Below are 8,497 nucleotides of genomic sequence, written 5' to 3'. Positions count from 1 at the left end.
ACAGTTTTGAAAAACATTATAATTAAGGTGGTCAAAACAGTCCGTAAATAGTCCAAAACGTTTCTGTTAAAAGCTGATTTTTGAGTTTAGGTTATAGATGTTTGAACACAGCAATCGTTTTTGCTATTTTGAGTGTATAGTCTCAGATCAACAAGTTTACATGTAATATATAAGACAACACATACTTTTCTCATGGTTTTGATGAAGATATAAGTGATAGACTTCTTGTTCAAGTAAAGATCCAAAAGTTAAACACCTAACACAATGGTACATGCAAATATCTAACGGTTTAACGAGAGTTGACTTGTATCCTCCCCCCAAAAACATGAAAAATACGAAAGATATGGGGGTATGAAGCTCATCTTTGGGTTTTCAAGATGTCGATGAAGAAGAAGAAGGATTTTTGAGCCTAGATTGCCTTCTTGAGGGAATTTTCGAAGTGGTGGTTGTTCTAAGGAGTTTATACAAAAAATTCAGTTGTAAGAGGAAGATCTTTGTAAAAACTTGAAATAACCACTGGAGTTTGACATGAAACTTACCAAGTTAATGATTTTTGAAGAGGAACTCTTGAACAAACTAGCATACTCATGAAATTTTGGAGGAAAGAATGAGGAATTTCTTGAATGTTTGAGAGGAAGTATGTTACTAATGAAATGGTGAATGAAGGTGGGAGGAAATGGGCGAATTTAGAGGAGAGATAAGGGAAGGGATGGGGCATGGAAAGATGGAGGATAAAAAAACTCTTTCCCTAGATACATGTTGGATAATCTCTTGCATGGAAATATATGGTGTAATTAGCATTGATATCTATTGAATAATATTAAGGTGTCATGGTCTTATTCCATCTTAGTTGTTATTATTATTATTATTATTATATATATATATATATATATATATATATAATAACTGAGAAACAGAAAGAAAAGGTGAAAGAAAGAGTGTTTTGGGCTTATGTTGATAGTTCTTGAAATTATATGGCCCAATATGAAGGTTTTTCGGCCCATTGGGCCCTCTTTATTGGGTTCACGATCCAAATTGATAAGGGAATCGAGTTTACGGCCCAATAATGTTCAAGAAGGTTGTTTACGGCCTAATAAGGCCCACTAAGAGAGTCTTGGTCCAATAAGGGTTTTAGGTTGAGAATTTACGGGTTAAGGCCCAAAATGATTGGGTTGGGCTTATTAGATTGAGTTGTGTGTTTGAATCACAATATATGAAACTATGAACTTAAATGGCATTGAAGTTTTGAATTTCACTAGATGAGATTTTGTAAGGTTACCCAAAGAGATTACATTGTACCGGGATTCACATCTTAACATAATTTTTCCAGTTGTGACACTCTTGAGCATAATCACTACTCCAGACACAAGCTTTACATCTAACCACATACTGATTCTGGAATATCTTCTCTTCGGAACTGAAACTGACTTCTGAATTTTATTGGGTGATTGCTAAAGGTTCACTTTCTGGTTCTAACATGCCAATAGGGCCTGAGTTACTTCGTACTTTTCAACTTGAAGAAAGCATGACTTTGGGAGAGTCATTGGAGGAGGCAAAGGAAGAGTTGGAGAAACATGATTTCCAGTTCCACCATTGTTCGAAGAAGGGAACATTCTTTCACCTTGATCAACATGTGGAAGATCACCTTCAGAAGGAAAAATATTTCCAGAAGAACGAGGAAGACTGTTGTTGTCGGAACTTGACATCTATAATAGCAGAAAAGAGAATTCCAGTTCGTTGATTTTAATCCTTAATTGTTAACCCATAAATTCAAATTAAGGTTAGGATCCATATTTTTGATTCGAACTTCGGAGAGGGATGCTGTAATCAAATTCGAATCTATTTTAGGTAGGTAAAACTTTTACCAATTTCAATCTTATGAAACTCCTAAATCTTTTGAGATTCATCGAACTATTCAATGACATGTTTAATCTCGATTATGCACTCATTTTGTGACTGGGATGCCGAGGATCACAAACGAGATGTGAATAACCATGCAAATTAGCTTGACACTCTCGATGTCATTTATCATCTATTTAATGTGCCGGTTAACCACACCCACTTCATTAATTAACGATCATTTATGAGACACCCATTGCTACCCTTTACTAGTCCATATTAGTATGTCGGCTAACCACACACGCTCTACTAACGACTTATATAAAGTGCAATGCGCAATTTCATGGAGTAGCATCAAATTCACATTTTTCCTAAAGTAACTAAGAGTGGGATTTCATAAAATAGATTAGTTACTTTATATAGCATTATACTTATTAATGAGAATTAATTGTCCTATCAAACCCGTTTGGCTAACGACCCTCCACCAAACATGAGAGCGGTGGGTAATAATGGATACCCAGTTGCGGTTATTTTATAGGCCGCTTTCTTAAACTCCCCTTATAGTAGGGCTTCGTGAATGAGGCATATTAGCTATTCCACGACTTCTCTTATACGTATAATATATATATATATATATATATATATATATATATATATATATATATACACATAGTATAAGGTGAATTTTAAACATTTTAAAATTCCAAAGATTTAATCTTTTAATAAATTAAACTTTTAATTTAATTAAAATTAAACCAATTATGATATCAATTATCCTTTAAATATTCAATTAATTAAATTAATAATAAGATCCATAAGGATGTATTTTAACTTTTCTAAATACTAAGGTTTTTAATATTTTAAATTTTCGAAATTAAACCCAATTTTAATTAAATTTAAGAGAAATTTGATTTAATAATTATCTATTAATTAATTTATTAAATCATGTAAGGATTATCCAATTAAATTAATCAAATTAATTTAACCAAATCCCTATCCCCTAGATTTCGAAAATATGGTAGGGATCTTACAAAATCCTCCAGTTATCTTAATAAACAAGGACATGATAATTACCAAAAATACAAAATCCCACCAAATCTCTAATTTCCATAATATGGAAAATATTGGGGAGGAAAGCAAGGATTTCCATCCTTGCCTTATATTCAAAAATCCCTAGGGTTAGGAAACCCAAGATTTCAAATTTTAGGAGGCCAAAGGAAAGGGTTAAAACCCTTAGGCAAAATTTCGAAATTAGGGTTAGGAAATCCTAAATTGTGAAAACCCTAATTCAAATGGGTTTAATTTCCATAAACCCTAATGGTCAAGTTCAACCAATTGTATCATATTCAATAGAAAACAATACTGGGCTCTAATACCACTGATGGGTTTTGAGCATAACAAACTATCCTATGTGTGCATGCAATCTTAATTTTCTTTAGATATATGTTTTCTCTAATTGAACATCCAAGTATTGAACACAAAAAGATAAACCCTAAAAGGCATATACTATTTTCTAAATTCATGAAATAAGATAGTAAACATACCTTTAACAGACAACATACTATGGTTCCAATCAACCCTCGGTTTGGAATAACCCAGGCCCTCAACCATCAGGTTGGAATGCCAACATACTATGAGTCCAATCATGATCAGGATGGAATACTCTCAGCCTACAACCAACGGGTTGTAATTCCCATAGTCCTATACATATAACAACTACTATGGGTCCAATCATTCATCGGGATGGGATACCCCAGGCCCTCAACCATCGGGTTGGAATGACAACCTACTATGAGTCCAATCATCCTCGGGATGGAATACTCTTGGCTCACAACCATCGGGTTGGATTGCCCACATCCTATGTGTAAGTCCATAAAATGCCTGTGTATCAATCAGATCCGTTTGATGGTGCGGAATCCCAATAAAACGGATGATGTCAGATCAAATAGAAGAGAAGGAGAAGAAGAATAATATGAATCTTGTTTGAATTGATTAGAATGAAGTTCCTTTACACAAGATTCATAAAGTTACACACATACTCTCCTTTCTCTCTCTCTGGCCGTAAACTCTCTTCTGTTCATCAATCTCTACTCCTCACCCCTAACACCTATATATATATACAAGGGGAACATGGGCCGGAGAACATGGGCCATAAATGGGTTTGCGGCCGTAAACTTGTTTACGACCGTAAACTCAACCGTAAACACGTATACGGCCGTAAACACCAAGTTGTTTACGGTCCAAGACACAAAAATACATTTTCCTAGAAAAGTAAAGTATAAACCATATTTTTGACCCAACAATCTCCCCCTTGGTTTATAGCTTTCTTTTCTTAAATGACCCAAAAAGCTCCCCCTAAAAAGTAGATGGCTTTTCTTGTTAATCTTCAGTTGGAGATTGGCTTTAACATTTATCTTCGATGATTTCATAGCTTCAAGATGAACTTGATGAATCTTCAATAAATGACTTATCTTGAGCAGTTGAGCTTTTATTTAGAATTTGGCATTTAACGCACATTGGGTGAGGAGGCTTGACGTACTGATTCTTGAAAGATAGCGCTTTCATCTTGAGAACCTTCAGAGAGAACAAATCTTCTGGATCACTTTAGCAGGTACAACGATAGCAACAGACTGATTGAGGAGGCTTCAATGCAATCCGTCACATAATCTTCAATTTCTGCTTCACCTTGCTTCTGGGGTTGAAGGATTGAATGTTGAAAGAATAATCTTCATTTCTTGCTCCTTCGAATGAGAATTCTTCGATGCTCACGAACGAAGCCTTGGCTCAGAAATTCTTCAATACAGTCTCCATGAGTCTTATCTATACCTGAAATCACTTTTCAAGACAAAACAAAACTAAAAGAAAATTTAGCGCACAAATTTTTTTGGGTTTTTCATACTTTCTGAAAAAAATAAAATAGAAACAAAAATATTTTTGGATTTTTTTTTATTTTCTTGAACAAGAAATAAAACAGAAATAACACGATTTTTTTTATTTTTTTTGAATTTTCTGATTTTGTTTGTTTTTTTTTAATTTTATTTCTCCCTTAATATTTAAAATAGAAGAACACTATGAACAAACTTAACAAAAACAAAAATAATAGCTAACTTTAAGAATGATTTGGGATCAAAGTTTTTAGACAACCTTTATCCGTTTATCAATACCTCTCCCTTCATGAATAGATCTGGTCAATCACCGGTATTGTGGTCCACTTAAACATGAGAAATTGTTACAAAGTTAGGACATACTATAAGTGACAAGATAATGTGATCCTAAGTTCCTAGATAATATTCCTTAAGGACCATTCAGCTGACGACAACCAAAGATATTTTTGTCCACCTAAATTGAGCAGTGAGATCTACAGACAATCTGTATGTGTTCAATTTTAATTGTACTAGAACGTGTTTCCCGCTTCCTGATATGCTCCAGCCATCAAGGACTTCCATAATACTCCTTACACCGGGTGAGCAGACAATTATTAAGAGAAAAGATAGATTTAGAATGCATATGCTGTACATCCAGGTCGGATCTCTTCCAATCACGCACAGGATGAAACATATGACTAACTGAGGTTTTTAGAGGGATTGAGAAGAGAGTGCATATACTGTGTACCAGGTCGGATTGTGAGTCATGCAAAAGAGACAGTATATGGCTAACAGATAGAAAGAATTGCATAAAGAGAAGATGCAGAGAGATAGAATTGCATATGTTACAGTTCAGGTCGGATCTCTTGATCACGTAGAGGAGGCAACATATGACTAACAGACAGAAAGAAAGAAAATAACCTTCTACGGACCTAATTTATCGGAATTCCCCAGTCACCCCATCCAACCGGAATTAAGGACAGAATCCGCACATCGAGGAAAAGTGAATCCACAGTTCTAGATACGGGTTCATTAGTGTGACCGGTAGATTCTCATGTATATCTCCCTGCTTAACCTATCCGAGCGTCGTATTTTTAGGCTAAACGGATCTAACTAGGTCAATGTTTGTCAAGTCCTTGAATTTCTTAAGTTTTAACTCCTCCTAGTCAAGTCCATTTAAAATCTTTCGTGCCTACCAACGCATCAAACATAGAGCCTAGACAATTCAGATTCAGTCCCTTACACAGATTCAGATTGCCTGTTATCACATGATTATATCACTTCCCAAAACATCTCCTGCAAGCACATTCCATTAACACCATATTTTTGATTTTTTGATTTTCTAATGTTTTTGGATTAAAATTTTCTAATTTTTGTTTTTTTTATTTCTCCCCCTAAATTTGTGCATAGGAGAGAAACGAAAGTAAATGCGCAAATTTAAACTATCCTAAAACAAAAATTAGTCTTTAAAGTGAATCAGCTTAAGAAAACTCAGGAGTATAGAGAAGAAAATTCAAAACGTAAGTCACCAATTGAATTTGCATCCAGAAGGTATGAGAACAGCACGCGTAATCTCAGAACAGATCAAAAAATTCTTCACGTCGTTAAGCACTAACCTCATGAGTGATCCCTGCCTTTATTCCCTTCCCATAAAGGACACATACTCTCAAATAATGTTCTGAGTGTTGTATAGTTGAGAAATGTCCCCAATCATATGCCACGAGCAGCCACAACCAACAAATCGAAGTCTGATGATATGCCTCCATAGCTGCTCCGACACAGAGCGGGATCAGTTGGTCTTTCGAACCCATTCCATTTTAAAACTGGGTCGACCTTTGTCATCTACGCATGATACTCTCTCCCATGACATATCCTGTTTATCACAAACAGAAGATGATGAAATATTAGAGCCATTAGAAGATTTGGGAGTTTTCACCTTTGGTATCCATCTATATTCTGGTTTAACCCATTTCTTGTTTGATCTAATGGGTGCCTCGACACTTACTTTGGAACTTGAAGCCGACTGCCGAGATGACTTTGACTTAACCGGTCTTTGTTTCACTGGATCATCTCTTGGATTGGGCTTGTAGGCTAACATTTCCTTCTTGCCCTTGGTATTCGGATGCTTGGCCTTGGGAGTTGAATTCTTGGCCTTCATGGCATTCCATTCGGTGTTATCTGAATGTGACCTTGAGGGGTTTCTTTTGAAAAATCTCCCTCTTGGCGCGTTCTGCCAGCCTTGTGCATAGTAGGGAACGTATGCATGGTTAGGAAAATTTCTGGCAATGTGTCCATGTGTTCCACAGTGAAAACATGTCTTTTTCTTCACTGTGAAGTTGTTTCTTCCTGCCCCTGGTGGCGTATCCATGCCTTGTCTCTTGTTTTTCGCACAAGCATAATTACAACAGGCACTCTGTTTCACTGGAATTGGAGGCCTATATTTCTTAACGGCAGGTTGATTAGAAGCAGCCGAGTTCGAAGCAACAGATTCAGAGCTCAAGGAGATGTTGGTCTGTTCAATGGTTTTCTCCTTGTTCTCATCATCTGCTACTTTACTATCAGACACACTCTCTTCAGTTGCTTGCTTGGACTGATTTAAGGATTGATCTGCAGGGGAAGTAGAAACGTTAGTATTTTCAACATTAATAAATCCTCCTGAAACAAAACCAGACGGCTTGCCATAAACCATGAATGGTTCGTTAGAAATCTCCTCTTTAGACAAAGGTTGATACTGATATGTATGATTAAAAAGAGGAGGTACATTGTCGTATCCTAAACCCTCTGACTGATTATGTTTAAATTGCATGCAATGGTCTATCATGTTGACAACTACTTCGCTTGATACATCAAAATTTTTTAAAATCAAAATTTGTAGTTTCAAATTGCCCTTTTAATGTATCAAGCTCAGTAATTAACTCAGCATAAACCATATTTTTGACCCAACACTATGAGTCCAATCATCCTCGGGATGGAATACTCGCGGCCCATAACCATTGGGTTGGATTTCCCACATAACAAATCAAACATGTGCACCTATTTTAGATAATCATATAACAGTCTACCAGACAACATACTAGGGCCCTATCATCCTCGGGATGGAATACCCTCAACTATAATAACAATCATGTGCAAATATAACAGGTAATCTCCTACCAACATACAGACAGTCGGACCGACTACAGGTCACTAGGTATAACCACATCCGATCTACCCGGATACCGATCTAACAGATCATACTAGAATATAATCATCCTATCTACCAGGATATCGTACTAACATATCATAACAGAAACCTTTCCAAATAACAAAGCAAAGGGCCGACCTTGGTGCCTTAGACCCTTGGTTACAGTGAGGGTAACTCACCTTGCAACGCCGAACTGAAGAAGTAAGATCAAATCCCCCGATCACAGCCACGAACTCCACCACCTAACACTTTGATGAAACCATATCTATAAGTTCCCAAATTACCAGAATACCCTTGGAAGTCACTGTGACACCCCGTAATTTATTCCGTCGCTTTTAACCGGTTCCGTTAGTAAAGCCGTGTCGTCCCAATTTTTCCGTTAACTTTGATTTAATTTAATTTATTTGCGACTTCTAATTAATTTTCATAAATGTCGGGATATCTTTTAATTCATTAAAATATTTTCTATTTTCATTTAGAAAATATTTAGTTTCGTCTAAATCGTAATTGCGGCAACTTTATCGGGTGCAACCAAAAGCATCGTATATCATCAGTATCGGGTAGAATATCACCGTGTCCTAAACTTTGAGCATATATAAAGTTGAGAGAG

This window comes from Lactuca sativa, chromosome 3 (assembly GCF_002870075.4).
Source record: "Lactuca sativa cultivar Salinas chromosome 3, Lsat_Salinas_v11, whole genome shotgun sequence".
NCBI lineage: Eukaryota > Viridiplantae > Streptophyta > Magnoliopsida > Asterales > Asteraceae > Lactuca > Lactuca sativa.
Note: the sequence above shows the minus strand (reverse complement) of the source record.